The sequence below is a fragment of the Pipistrellus kuhlii genome, unplaced genomic scaffold (assembly GCF_014108245.1).
Source record: "Pipistrellus kuhlii isolate mPipKuh1 unplaced genomic scaffold, mPipKuh1.p scaffold_m20_p_1, whole genome shotgun sequence".
NCBI classification, from domain to species: Eukaryota; Metazoa; Chordata; class Mammalia; order Chiroptera; family Vespertilionidae; genus Pipistrellus; species Pipistrellus kuhlii.
In genome coordinates, this window is record NW_023425404.1 from 79,703,884 (window position 1) to 79,718,088 (window position 14,205).

General features: G+C 41.7%; 1 pseudogene; it reads left to right on the plus strand.

Annotated features, from left to right (window-relative positions):
- The first annotated feature begins 570 nt into the window (after positions 1 to 570).
- On the plus strand, positions 571 to 2,904 carry LOC118727530 (annotated as a pseudogene).
- Positions 2,905 to 14,205: the final 11,301 nt, after the last annotated feature.

The window sequence follows — 14,205 nt, forward strand, 5'->3', positions numbered from 1 at the left end:
TTAGCTCAATGGGTAGAGCGTTGGCCTGCAGACTCAAAGGTCCCAGGTTTGATTCTGGTCAAGGGCATGTACATTAGTTGCGGGCACATCCCCAGTATGGGGTGTGCAAGAGGCAGCTGATTGATGATTCTCTCTCATTGATGTTTCTAACTATCTCTCTCCCTTATTCTCTGTAAAAAATCAATAAAATATATTTTAAATAAAGAAATAAATAAATAAAATGACTATAACAAGCAAAAGCATCTATAGATGTATATACACAACCACACATACTTAGAAAACATGAAACAAATTTTTGATTTACTACTCATTTTTCAAGATTTAAAGCCAAAAGAACATATTTTCAGATTATTAAATAAAGCCTTATTCTATGAAAAAAAGAGCAATAAAATGGCAAAAAATACATATCTATCAACAATTGGATCTAAAAAACAGAATAAATGAGCAAGGAATCTAATGAACAACATAAACTAATTAATAAAATAAAACCAGAGGCATGAAAACATGGAACAGATGGACAAATCTCAGAGAGAAGAGATTAACCAAAGAATTTATATGCGGTGGACCTGCAGGAGGTGGCGGCAGCCGAGGCCAGGGGAAGATGGCAGACGGTGTGGATCACATAGACATTTACACGGATGTAGGCGAAGAGTTCAACCAGGAAGCTGAATATGGTGGGCATGATCAGATAGATTTGTATGATGATGTCATCTCTCCATCCGCAAATAATGGAGATGCCCCAGAACACCAGGATTACATGGATACCCTCCCACCAACTGTTGGTGATGATGTGGGTAAAGGAGCAGCACCAAATGTTGTCTGTACATATACGGGAAAGAGGATTGCATTATACATTGGAAATCTAACATGGTGGACAACTGATGAAGACTTAACTGAAGCAGTGCATTCTTTGGGAGTAAATGATATTTTGGAGATAATGTTTTTTGAAAACCGGGCAAATGGCCAATCAAAAGGGTTTGCCCTTGTTGGTGTTGGATCTGAAGCATCCTCAAAAAAGTTAGTGGATTTGGCCGAGACTGGTTTGGCTCAGTGGATAGAGTGTCGGCTTGGGGACTGAAGGGTCCTGGATTCGATTCCAGTCAAGGGCATGTACCTTGGTTGCGGGCACATCCTCAGTAGGGGGTGTGCAAGAGGCAGCTGACCAATGATTCTCTCTCATAGATGTTTCTAACTCTCTATCCCTCTCTCTTCCTCTCTGTATAAAATCAATAAAATATATATTTTTTAAAAAGTTAATGGATTTGTTGCCTAAAAGAGAACTTCATGATCAGAATCCTGTTGTAACTCCATGCGATAAACAGTTCCTGAGTCCATTTGAAATGCAGTCCAGGAAAACTACACAATCAGGACAAATGTCTGGGGAAGGTAAAGCTGGTCCTCCAGGAGGCAGTTCACTGTAGCATTTCCATGAGGTGGTAAAGGACGGGGCCGTTTTCCAGGGACTGTTCCCAGTGGGGACAGATTTCCTGAGCCAGCAGGACCAGGAGGTCCACTCCCACCTTTTCCAGCTGGACAGACTCCACCACATCCACCCTTAGGTCCTCCAGGCCCGCCTGGTCCACCAGATCCACCTCCACCTGGTCAGGTTCTGCCTCTCCTTTAGCTGGGCCTCCTAACCGAGGAGATGGCCCTCCACTGCCAGTTCTTTTTCCTGGACAACCTTTTGGGCAGCCTCCTTTGAGTCTGCTTCCTCTTGGTCCTCCACCTCCAGTTCCAGGCTATGGCCCCTCTCCTGGTCCACCACCTCCACAACAGGGACCACCTCCACCTCCAGGTCCCTTTCCACCTCATCCACCTGGTCCTTTCGGGCCACCCCTTACATTTGCTCCTCCTTCGCATCTTCCTGGGCCACCTCCAGGTGCCCCACCGCCAGATCCACATTTGAACCCAGCTTTCTTTCCTCCACCAACTCACAGCGGCATGCCTATATCAGATAGTCGGGGTCCACCACCAACAGATCCATATGGCTGACCTCCGCCATATGATAGGGGTGACAATGGGCCTCCTGGAAGGGAAATGGATACAGCAAGAACTCCACTGAGTGAAGCTGAGTTTGAAGAAATCATGAATAGAAATAGGGCAATCTCAAGCAGTGCTATTTCAAGACCTGTGTCTGATGCTAGTGCTGGTGATTGTGCGAGTGCAACTGAGACATTGGTAACTGCAATTTCTTTAATTAAGCAATCTAAAGTATTTGCTGATGATCGTTGCAAAGTTCTTATTAGCTCTTTGCAAGATTGCTTTCAAGGAATTGAATCCAAGTCTTATGGTTCTGGATCAAGACCTGAACGATCAAGAGAGAGGGACCATAGTAGATCACGAGAAAAGAGTCAGCATCATAAATCCCACAGTAGAGATCATCACAATGATTATTATAGAGAGAGAAGCAGAGAAAAAGAGAGACACCATGACCGAGATAGGGACCGAGACCGAGAGTGTGACTGAGAGCACGGGTATTGTCATCGTTAGAAGCTGAAGGAAGAGGAACACCTTCCCAGACAAAACAGTCTTCATGAGGGAAACATGACGCTTGTCCAGCAGTTTGCTTCTTGTGATTGAACTGGACCTGTAAGGATTCATGGATAAAATGAACAGGAATACATCTGAATAAAGCAAATCTGCATAAATGGTAACCGGTAGCTCTCCTTTTATTTTTTATGTTGCTTAACTGTTTTTATTTGAGGAAAATCTGTGTGATTTAAAAGTTATAGCTTTTGCAATTTTATTACTGGTTATATACTTTTTGGCTATTATAATGTGCAAGTAATTGAAACAAATGTCAAGTAAATGCTTGTTTTTTATAGCAGTTTGTTCTTGTTAAAAATGTTCATATGATAATGTCTGTAAACAGCACCACTTTGATTACAATAGATGTAGTGTTGTAATAAACCGTTTAATGGGGGGGGGGGGGAAGAATTTATATGCATGTTTGCATTACCCATGGTCACAGGCATTACGGTGGTGAAGGCCTGAGACAGGGTAGGATCTGGGTGGAGGAGGGCAATGGGGAGAAAAAGAGAGTGGGGGAACATCTGTAATACTCTCAACAATAAAGTTTTGTTTTTTTTAAGTGGAGGTTTTGGCTGACTTAGTTCCAATGTAAAATCAAACCATTAGCTTCAAAATATTCTTTTTTTTTAAATAAATCTTTATTGTTCAGATTATTACAAATGTGATCCTCTTCCCCCCATCAATTGCTCCCCTTCACCAGGTTCCCACCCCACCCTCTGTCCTTTCCCCATCCCCCATTGTCCTCATCCATAGGTGCACAGTTTTTGTTCAGTCTCTTCCCGCACCCCCACTCCCCTTTTCCCTGAGAATCGTCAGTCCACTCCCCTTCCATACCTCTGATTCTATTATATTCACCAGTTAATATTGTTCATCAGATTTTTAAATTCCCTTGGTTTTTAGATTCACTTGTTGATAGCTACGTATTTGTTGATCATAATTTTTATCTTTATCTTCTTCCTCTTCCTAAATAACCTCCTTCAGCAATTCATATAATTCTGGTTTGGTGGTGATGAACTCTTTTAGCTTTTTTTATTTGTGAAGCTCTTTATCTGTCCTTTGATTCTGAGTGATAGCTTTGCTGAGTAGATTATTTTTGGCTGTAGGTTCTTGTTATTCATCACCTTGAATATTTCTTGCCATTCCCGTCTGGCCTGCATGGTTTCTGTTGAGAAATCAGCTGACAATCTTATGGGTGCTCCTTTATAGGTCACTACCTGCTTTTCTCTTGCTGCTTTTAATATTCTCTCTTTGTCTTTTGCTCTTGGAATTTTAATTATGATATGTCTTGGTGTGGTCCTCCTTGGATTCCTTTTGTTTGGGGTTGTGCAGGCTTCCTGAACTTGTAAGTCTATTTCTTTCCCCAGGTGGGGGAAGTTTTCTGTCACTATTTCTTCTAGTACTCTTTCGGTATCTTGCTCTCTCTCTTCTGGAATCCCCATAATTCTGATGTTGGTTCGCTTGAAATTGTCCCAGAGGTTTCTTACACTATCTTCAACTTTCTGGATTCTCTTATCTTCTCCCTTCTGCAGAGGAGTGTCCTCTGGCTCTTTGTGTTCTAAATCTTTGTCTTGATTCTTGCAATCTTCCAGTCTGTTTTTAGGACTTTGTATAATATTTTTTATTTCAGACAATGTTTTCTTCATTTTTTATTGATCCCTTATTATTTCTAGTTGCTCCCTTTTCATATCCTCATAGGTCTCATATATTTTATCGGCCTTTTTTAGGATATTGTTGAATAACCTTATAACTGTAGTTTTGAACTCAATGTCCAATCTTTTCTTTTCCTCCATCTCCTTCCTTTGTGTCCTTCTTCTTGTCTGCATTTTAGTTGTTTCCCTGATTTGATGGAATAGCTTTGTGTGCTAGGTGTTCTGGTAGAGCCCAGTAGCACAGCCTTCCCAGTTACCTGTGGTGGACAGTCTTGGTGTAGCCCTTTGTGGGCTGTGTGTGCAGTCTTGTTGTTAAGCCTTGCTTATTGTTGGTATCACTGGGAAGCATTGATCTCCAAGCCAATTGGCTGTGAGGATCAGCAGTGTCTCAGCTAGGAGGGTTTCCGTACTCTGCTTGAATAGGGCGGGGTCTCGGGGTGGCGCAGACAATCTTTGGTTCCCTGTCAGTCTCGCCTTAGAAAAGTCCTTCACAGTTCCTGAGGTTCAGCGTGCCTTCTCTCTCCTTCCCAGATGGCAGAGCCTCCTCTCAGCCAGCCGTCTGGCGCTTCAGGGCAATGCCTCCCCTGTTTTTCAGTTCTAAATTCAAATTTGTTGTGGTAGGCTGCATTCGGGTGTCTACCCTATGCCGCCATCTTGGTTTCTCCCAAAATATTCTTTATTGATTAGTTAACAAATTTGTGTTGACAAATCATTACTAGCTCTCAGAGATGACTTGTGAAGTATAAGATATAACTTGTGCTTTTTAGATGCTAAAAATATATAGAATTATTGCATAAAGATTTAAGAAAGCAAAATCAAAACCCTACCATTTTATTTCTCTACTAGAGGCCCAATGCACAAAATTCATGCAAGCTGCCTGCACCAGTTTCCTCTGGCTGCCAGCAGGCACCTGGGACCCAGGCTTCCCTCAGAGCCCCAGCTTCGTCCAGAAGGACATCTGGTCTAATTAGCATATTACTCTTTTGTTATTATAGATGGCTTTTAATTAAAAATTGTTACTTGCCGAAACCGGTTTGGCTCAGAGGATAGAGCTTTGGTCTGCAGACTGAAAGGTCCTGGGTTCGATTCCAATCAAGGGCACGTACTTTGGTTGCGAGCACATCCCCAATAGGAGTGTGCAAGAGGCAGCTGGTCAATGTATCTCTCTCATCGACATTTCTAACTCTCTATCCCTCTCAATTCCTCTCTGCGTAAAATCAATAAAATATATTAAAAAATAAATAAGTAAAAAATAAAAAATAAAAATTGTTACTCACCTCAAGATCCAATTCATATTTATTTTCATTTTAAAGCTTATTTTTTATTTAACACCAATGGTTCCCTTTATTATTAACTAGAGGCCCAATGCACAAAATTTGTGCTTGGGGAGGGAGTCCCCTCAGCCCAGCCTGCACCCTCTCCAATCGAGATGCCTTGGAGGATGTTCGACTGCCGGTTTAGGCCCGATCCTTGGATCGGGCCTAAACCGGCAGTTGGATATTCCTCTCAAAATCTGGGACCACTGGCTTTTAATCACTCACCTGCCTGCCTGCCTGGTCACCCCTAAATGCCCCTTCACCAGCCTGATTGTTCCTCACTGCCTCTGGATGCTTGCCTGACAGCCAGGTCACCCCCAACTGCTCCCTTCCTGCCTGGTTGCTCCTAACTGTCCCCTTCCCCTGTCAGCCTGGTCACCCCTTACTGCCCCACCCCGCTGGCTTGGTCACCACCAACTGGCCCCCTCTGCCAGCCTGGTTGCCCCTAACTTACCCCCCTGCTGGCCTGGTTTCCCCACACAGCCTGCTTGTTCAGTCATTTGGTCGTCCCTCACTAACCCCCCTGCTGGCCTGGTTGTAGGCAGCCATCTTGTGAGAGCATGAGGGTTAATTTGCATATTACCACTTTATTATATAGGATATTTTCTTTTCTGTGACTTAATACAATATGTGTAAGTAATTAAAGTAATGATTACAAAACTTTTTTGAGAAGTACAGAAAATAGTAGTTAATGTTTTCCATCTGCTACCTGGTATGTCACCAAAAGAGCCATTGATCCTGCAGAATAAGGAAACACCTATGCAAGAACATGACAGAAGTATAAATGGCTAATGAATTCATTTTGACCATTATATACTATTATTTTTATAAATGCTACCGAATGTTGTTTGTACTATCCTTTATCAAAATTAGTACCTGAATGTTGTCACTTCCAGAGCTTCACTCTGGAAAGTGTTAAAAATTGTATTTAATTTGTCTAAAATATATTGTTATATATTTGTAAATATATAACTTCTAAAATTAAAGTTAGAGTTCTGAAGTATCTTCCTTATAACAGCTTTGTGGTGCTGTTGCAAAGTCTTTTGTTTGTTTGGTAGACTTAAGTTCTCCAAAGAGTCAAAACCGAGGACTATATCTATTGGCCTCAAATTCAGACTACAAATCATGGAAAGGGAATGCAGAATGCTTCACAATTTGAATCTGCATGCTTGGGAAGCATTGCCCATGTTCTAGGAAGTTGCCACAGGCTTTATGTTGGAACCCTCTGTCTCTATCCCACCTCAACCCAGCTCATCTTTACCAGGGATTGTGCTGTAGGAAGAGAGCTTAATCTGGATGACACAGAAAGGCCTAAGAAACTCTTTTTAGATTAATTTAGTTCACTGCATTGGTACAAAAATAGAGATAAGAAAGGCTTCCCAAAACCAAAATAATTGTTCTAAATATTGTATTATTGGCAGGTATTTTGCTGTTTATTAAGCTCCTATAAAGTGGAGTTGGGGATGACAAAGCCAGCAGGGGGGACAATTAGGGGCAATCAGGCAGGTAGGCAAGTGAGCAGTTAGGAGCCAGTGATCCCAGATTGTGAGAGGAATGTCCCCCAAGAGGTCCCGGATTGGAGAGGGTGCAGGCTGGGCTGAGGGTGCAGGCCGTGCATCGGGTCTCTAGTTGGTATATAAAAATAGAACTGATTTCTGGATATTTATTTTATGTCCTGTTACTTTACTAAATTCATTGGTGAGTTCTAGTATTTTTGGTGGAATCTTTAAGGTTCTCTGTATAGAGTATCATGTTATCTACTAATAAGGACAGTTTTACTTCTTTCTTTTCAGTCGAATGCCTTTTATTTCTTCTTTTTGTCTGATTGCTTTGGATAGGACTTCCATAACTATGTTGAATGAGAGGGGTGAAAGCAGTTATCCCTGTCTTGTTCCCAATCTTAAGGAAAGTGCTTTTAGTTTTTGACCATTGGGCATGATATTGGCTATGGGTTTGTTATATATGCCTTTATATATTCCTGAGATATATTCCCTCTATTCCTACTTTGGTGAGAATTTTTATCATAACTGGGTGCTGGATTTTATCAAATGCTTATTTGGCATCTATTGATATAATTATGTGGTTTTTAGCTTTCATTTTGTTTATATGGTATATTATGCTTATTGATTTGCAGATATTATACCAAGCTTGCATGTCCTGAATGAATACCACTTTATCATGGGTATGAACTTTTTAATGTATTGCTGAATCTAGTCTGCTAATATTTTGTTGAGAATTTTAACATCTGTTGGTCAGGGATATGGGCCTATAATTTTTTATCTTTGTAGTGTCATTAACCAGTTTTGGAAATAGGATAATGCTGGCTTCATAAAATGAGCTTGGGAGTCTTCCCTCCTTTTGAATTTTTTAGAATAGAAGGATAGGTGGTAGTTCTTTGAATATTGTGTGAAATTTACCTGTGAAGCTGTCCAGACAAGGAATTTTAGTTGTTCTTTAATTTCACTAGTTGTAATCTGTCTATTCAAATTCTCTGATTATCCTGATTCCATTTTGGAAGACTGATTCTAGCAATTTACCCAGTTCTTCCAGATTGTTCAATTTGTTGGCATATAATTATTCATAATATTTTCTTACAATGTTTTGTATTTCTGTGGTGACAATTGTTACTTCTCTTTAATTTCTGGTTTTATTTATTTTCCTGATGAGTCTGGTTAAAGGTTTTTGAATCTCATCTTTTCAAAGAACTAGATCTTAGTTTCACTGATTGTATTGTGTATTTTTTTACACACTATTTTATTTATTTCTGCTCTGATCTTTATTATTTCCTCCTTTCTAATCACTTTGGGCTTCGTTTTTGTTCTTTCCACCACTTTTTAAAGTGTAAAATTAGTTTATTTGAGATTTTCTTATCTATTAATATTGAGGTAAGCTGTCATACTATGAATTTCCCTCTTAGGACTGTTTTTGCTGTGACCATAGATTTTAGATTGTTATGTTCTCATTTTTATTAGTTTCAAGGTATCTTTTGATTTCTTCCCTGATCTCATTGTTAAACCATTCATTCTTCAGTAACATATTATTTAGCCTCTGTTTCTTTGTGTATGTTTTCTTTTGTGTGTGTGTGTGTGTGTGTGTGTGTGTGTGTGTGTGTGTGTGATTGATTTCTACTCTCATACCACTGCGGTCATAGGAAATGCTTGTTATGACTTCAATCTTTGTAAATTTATTGACACTTGTTTTTTGCCCTAACATGTGGTATATCCTAGAAAATAGTCATGGGCACTTGAAAATAATGAATATTCTGCTGCTTTGGGGTAAAATGCTCTGAAGATATCAATTAATTCCATTTGAACTGGTGTGTCATTAAAGGTCATACATGGGTGTTAGAGCAGCCCATTCTATGGTTCTGCCCCTGCTACCAGCCTCAATATACTTTCTTCTTTAATTTTCTAGTGGCAGGGCTTCTGTTCAGTTAAATTTCAGATGGTTATGAATGATGGTTGTTCTATATTTTATTTGTAATTTTGATGTGGTTGTGGGAGGAGGCAGGTAAAATATTAACCTAGGCAGCCATCTTGGTTCTTCCCCCATAAGGCTGTTGGGTCATTCTTTGTCCCTTATTATAGCCTTTGTTTTAAAGTCTATTTTGTCTGGTATAAGTTTGGTTACCCAAGTTTGTTTGTTTTTTCTGTTTCTATTTTTATGAAATATATCCTTCCATCCCTTTATTTTCAGTCAATGCGTGTCTTTCAATCTGGAATGAGTCTCTTGTAAGCAGCATATGTAAGGGTGTTGTTTTCTTATCAATTCAGCCATCAGATTCATTTAACCTTTAATAGATATTCAGTTATTGCCTTTTTATTATTCATAACTTTTAAACTTTTTTCACCCTCCTTCTTCTAAAAGACCCTTTAACCATTTCTTGTAATACTGGCTTGGTGGTAATGAGCTCCCTTAGATTATTCTTATTTGGGAAACTCTTTCTATGCCCTTCAAGTCTAATAATACCTTTGCTGTCTTGGGTAATATAGGTTACAAATCATTGCTTTTAATCACTTTGACTATTTTGTGCCAATCCCTTTGGGCCTGAAATGTTTCTTTTAAGAAATTACCTGATAATATTATGGGAGTTCCCTTGTAGGTAACTACTTTTCTCTTGCTACTTTTAAAAGTCTCTGTTTGTCTCTAACCTTAGCAATTTTAATTATCTGTCTTGGTGTGAGCCTCTTTGAGTTCATCTTGTTTGGGACTCTGTACTTCCTGGACTGGTGTGTCTTCATCTGATTTAGTCATTATTTTTTCACATGAGTTCTCACTTTCTTTTCTTTTAGTATCATTATTATGCATGTTGTTATGCTGTATGTTGTCCCAAAGGTTCAGTTTCTTTGTTCATGAGCTGGATGCTCTAGGAATGTCCCTTGTGTGCATTATTTGGGCTTTCCTGTTGTAACTGGGACTTGATTATTGATGTCCTATTCGAGGGAGGGATATCTCCTCCAATTTATTGCCAGTGAAGTTCAATCTCAACATTGTACAAGCTGTTATACAGCTACTGACAGAACAGACTAAGATACAACAGAACTAGACTAAAAATACCATGAATATCAAGCTACTCAATGAAACTACAATAAGAAAACCATGAAGGAAAAAAAAAATTAAAAAACAGAAAGCAAAGCAAAGCAAAATAATACTAAATGACATGTGATCAAAAACTTAAAGATGACATAAAGGAAAATAGAGACAGAAGAACAAAAAAATGGCTATATGGAAGCAAGGAAGATGCTAAAAGAACTATTGTAGTATAGGAAGAAAAATAAAAGGAAACAGAAAATAAATGAAATAATAATGATGAATTTAAAATGTACTGATAATGGATATATAGATAGGAAAAGTAAAATGAGGGAAAATGAAAAAAAGAGAAAAATAAAATAAGAAAAATTAATAATAATAATAATAATAATAAGACTAGACTTAAAGAGAAGAGATTAGAGATATGCAAGAAAACAGAGATGAACAAAAAATAGATCCAGTGACACAGAAGCATCAAAGACTATCAAACTTCAGATGGAAGGCAGGGGAGGGTGTGAATAAATCAACCAATGAACTGTATGCATATATGCATAATCTATGGATACAGGCAATAGGATGGTGAAGGCTTTGGGTGGAGTGCAATGGCAGGCTGGGAGAGGTCAATGGGGAAAAAGGAAATATATATAATACTTTCAACAATAAAGATTATTTTTAAAGATAAAAACAAACAATAAAATAATAAAAATCCATTAACACACACACAGACCAAAACACAAAACTACACATACTCACACACTGAAAAAAATTTTGGGTCTGCTATTTGTAAAGTTCACCGGATTTTTATGTGATTTTGTTCAATCTGGCCCCTTGGTGTGTCTATCCTGGGCCCCAGGGAGATTCTCTTGTGCAGATCAATGTGAGTCACTGTAATTTCTGGTCCTGGGCAACCTGAGTGAGGTCCCAAAGGTGAATCCCCAAGTAGTCTAGAGCGTGGGGGCTCTAGCCCAGAGGCTGGGTCTGCCTGAGTCTCACGCCTTGATTATCCCTGTTCTGATCTCTACTCCCTTCCCTCACAGAGCTGGGCTCTGCAGGGGTATCCTGGTCTTGGCCAGAATGGTTTGATCACACTCGTGTTGGGGGTGGTGCCAAGAGCTTGTAGGAGGGGGGCAGTTGTGGGCCCTTTATCTCCTTCTAATGCCTCAGCTCTGTCTAGTTTGCTAGCATCTCCTCTCTGTCACCCTCAGGAGCACGGATTTCCTTCCCTCGGCGGTTCTCCCTTGTCTCAAGTCACTGCAGGTCCAGTAAGAAGCAGCTGTTTTGTCGAGGAGAAAAAGGGGACTTCCCCGTGTCATAGGAGGGCAGGGCTGATCTCCTCTCTGGACCTACTGTCCAGCCCCCTTTCTGCTCACCAGCACAAGTTCCTCCAAGAAATAGAGCCCGCCTCTTTCTCCCCGCCTCCCCGCCCCCCCCTCCCCCCCACCCGCCAGATTCAATGTTAAGTGTGTCCTTCAGAAACCTTCCATGTAGGCTGGCCCTGAGCTCCACTGCATGACCCTTCCCACTAGTTGCATGATGGGACTTCAACCCCAAGCTTCCACTGCTCTACCCACTCCGCAGTCTGTGTAGCCAGTCCCCCCTTGGCCTCCTCTATCAGTCCCAGACCCTCCTGTCTCACTTACGGATCTGTAGCCTCTTCAGTCTCCTCAGGTCCTCAGTTCAGTAGGTCCAGGTCAGGGGAGGTTACTTCCACTTCCCAGGCTTCAGTGCAGTTCCTGTGCCTGAACCCTGAACCTGAGCAGCTGGGCTCGGGCTGCAGCAGCACAGCGGCAGTGGCTGAGTACACAGCAGGGGCAAGAGCCCTGCCGGGTCAGTGGTGATTGCACGGCGGTGGTACAGGGTCCAGGCTGGGTCCCGTCAGGTGCATGGGTCCAGGCTGGGCACATGCCAGGCACGCAGAGGACACTCAGTGTCTGTTGCAGGCGTGTGGGCCGTGGTGAGTCTGGGTGGTGGCGAGGCTTGGCGCCTAGCCGTTCCCTGCAGCTTCCTCCCAAAGAGGATCTTATAAACCTTTTATGATTTCTATGTCTTTTTCATTGTGTTGAAGTTTTTACTAAGTTCCTTGAGCTTCCTTATAACCATTGTTTTGAACTGTACTGCTATATCTAGTCGATTGCTTGCCTCAATTTCATTTTGTTCTTTTTCTAGAGATTTTACCTGTCCTTTCATTTGGGGCATGTTTCTTTGTCTCCCCATCTTGGCTTCCTCTCTGTGTTTGTTTCTGTGTATTAGGTCAATCTGCTATGTCTCCCAGTATTGGTAGAGGGACCTTAGGCAGTAGGTATTATGTGGGACCCAGGGGTGCAGTCTCCCTTGTCACCTGAGCTCCAGATGTGTCCCTTGTTGACACGTCAATAAAAGGGATTTACTCTGGGGCTGGTAGGTTGTGAGGACTGGCCATGACTACAGTGGAGGAGTTGTTATGGAGGATTTGCTTTAGAGAGGCTTTTGTGCCCACCGAATTTGCCCTTTGGATACATTCTTTGTAGAAGTGGTTAGGTTGTGTCTGGTGTGGTCTGAAGCTGGCCATCAGATGTATTGGTTCTGAAGCTCTTGGGAGGGGCTCTGGTGCAAACCAAACTGTGCCTTTTCCTGTGCCTTGTTAGGGGCCAGTTAGGTATGAGCTACAAAGTGATCTGCAGATGCTGGCTTGTAGACACCTGGGAGAGGCCAAGTTGCACACTGAGGTGGATGCAACTAATGTTGGCCCTGGGGTCATTTAGTTAGAGGTACAGGGCATGCTGAGGCCAGATGCTGCTGTGCACAAGTTCAAAAACAACTATACAACAAACGTCTATCTCCCAAAAAACAAACAAAAGCTGGCTGAAAGGAAGCCCTACAACTAGACTGAAACGAAAGAGGAGAATCCAGGGCACAAGCACTGAAAAACTGAGGTGGGGGGGGCGAGGATATGATAAGGGCTGGCGGTGGATCCCAGCTGGCAGAGGGCGGAGCTTTCTCCAACCCGAAGAGAGACAAGCGCCCGGATCTCTCTGAAATCCAGTTTCTGGGGAGAGGCTAGACTGTCTGCCATCGGGTCAGAAAGTGAGACTGGCTTGCTTGCAGAGCTGAGATTGTTTGCTGTGTTGTGGTGCAAGATGCCATCGGGGAGGCAGAGGACAGGCAGCCATCGCTGTTGGCCATGGCCCAGCCTAGTGAGGCCCTGAGACTCCACCCTGAGACTCTGCCCCTCACAACACATTCAAACTCCAAGCAAAGGACTTGGCATATGAATGGCTCTCTCTGTTGCAGTTTAGCAAAATTGCAACCAGGGCCAGATCCAAGGAGGACAGGACTGTGGTTCATGCTGTAGCTTCTGCAACAGTACTGGCCACAGACAGTAGCTGAACTGCACCTCACTGAGACCCAGAAACCAGAGTTCTGGTGCTCAGTTTCAATCCCTCAAACCCATAAGAGACACATTTGGCAGACAGTCTCAGTAAGTACCAAAGCCCCACTGAAACAAGGCGTGTCTCCAGCACAGCAGTCTTCCTTTATAGACACAACAGATTCTCACAGACAATTGGCCTGGAGGTTAATTCCTCCCAGTGTACCAACAGCAATCAAGGCTTAATTACATCAAGACTTTGCACTGAGCCCACAAAGGGATACACCAAAAGCAACCACCTCAGGTGATTGGGGAAGCCGAGCTACTGACCCCTATATGTCACCGACCACATAAAGCCACTCCATCAACACAGAGAGACAACCAAAATAAGGAGACACAGAAGCATGACACAAATGGGAGAGATGGGGGAGAGTAAAATACTGGATGACACTCAGTTCAGAATCACATTTATAAGATTACTCAAGAATCTTCTAAAAACCTTTGAGAAACTTGATGAGACCTCCAAGAAGCTTGGTGAGACTTTCAAGGACCTTAATGAGAATACCAAAAAAATGGAAAAGGACCAGCCAGAAATTAAGCATACAAAATCTGAAATAAAGAATATACAGACACTCAACTATAGATCAACATGCCCCAAAAATCAAACCAAAGATCTGGAATATAATAAAGCAAAAATCACCCAACCAAAGAGGCAAAAAGAAAGAAGAATCCAAAAGTGTGAGGATAGTGTAAGGAGCCTCTGGGGTGGCTTAAAGCATACCAATATCTGGATTTTTGGGGTGCCAGAAGAAGAGAGCGAGCAGGATATTGA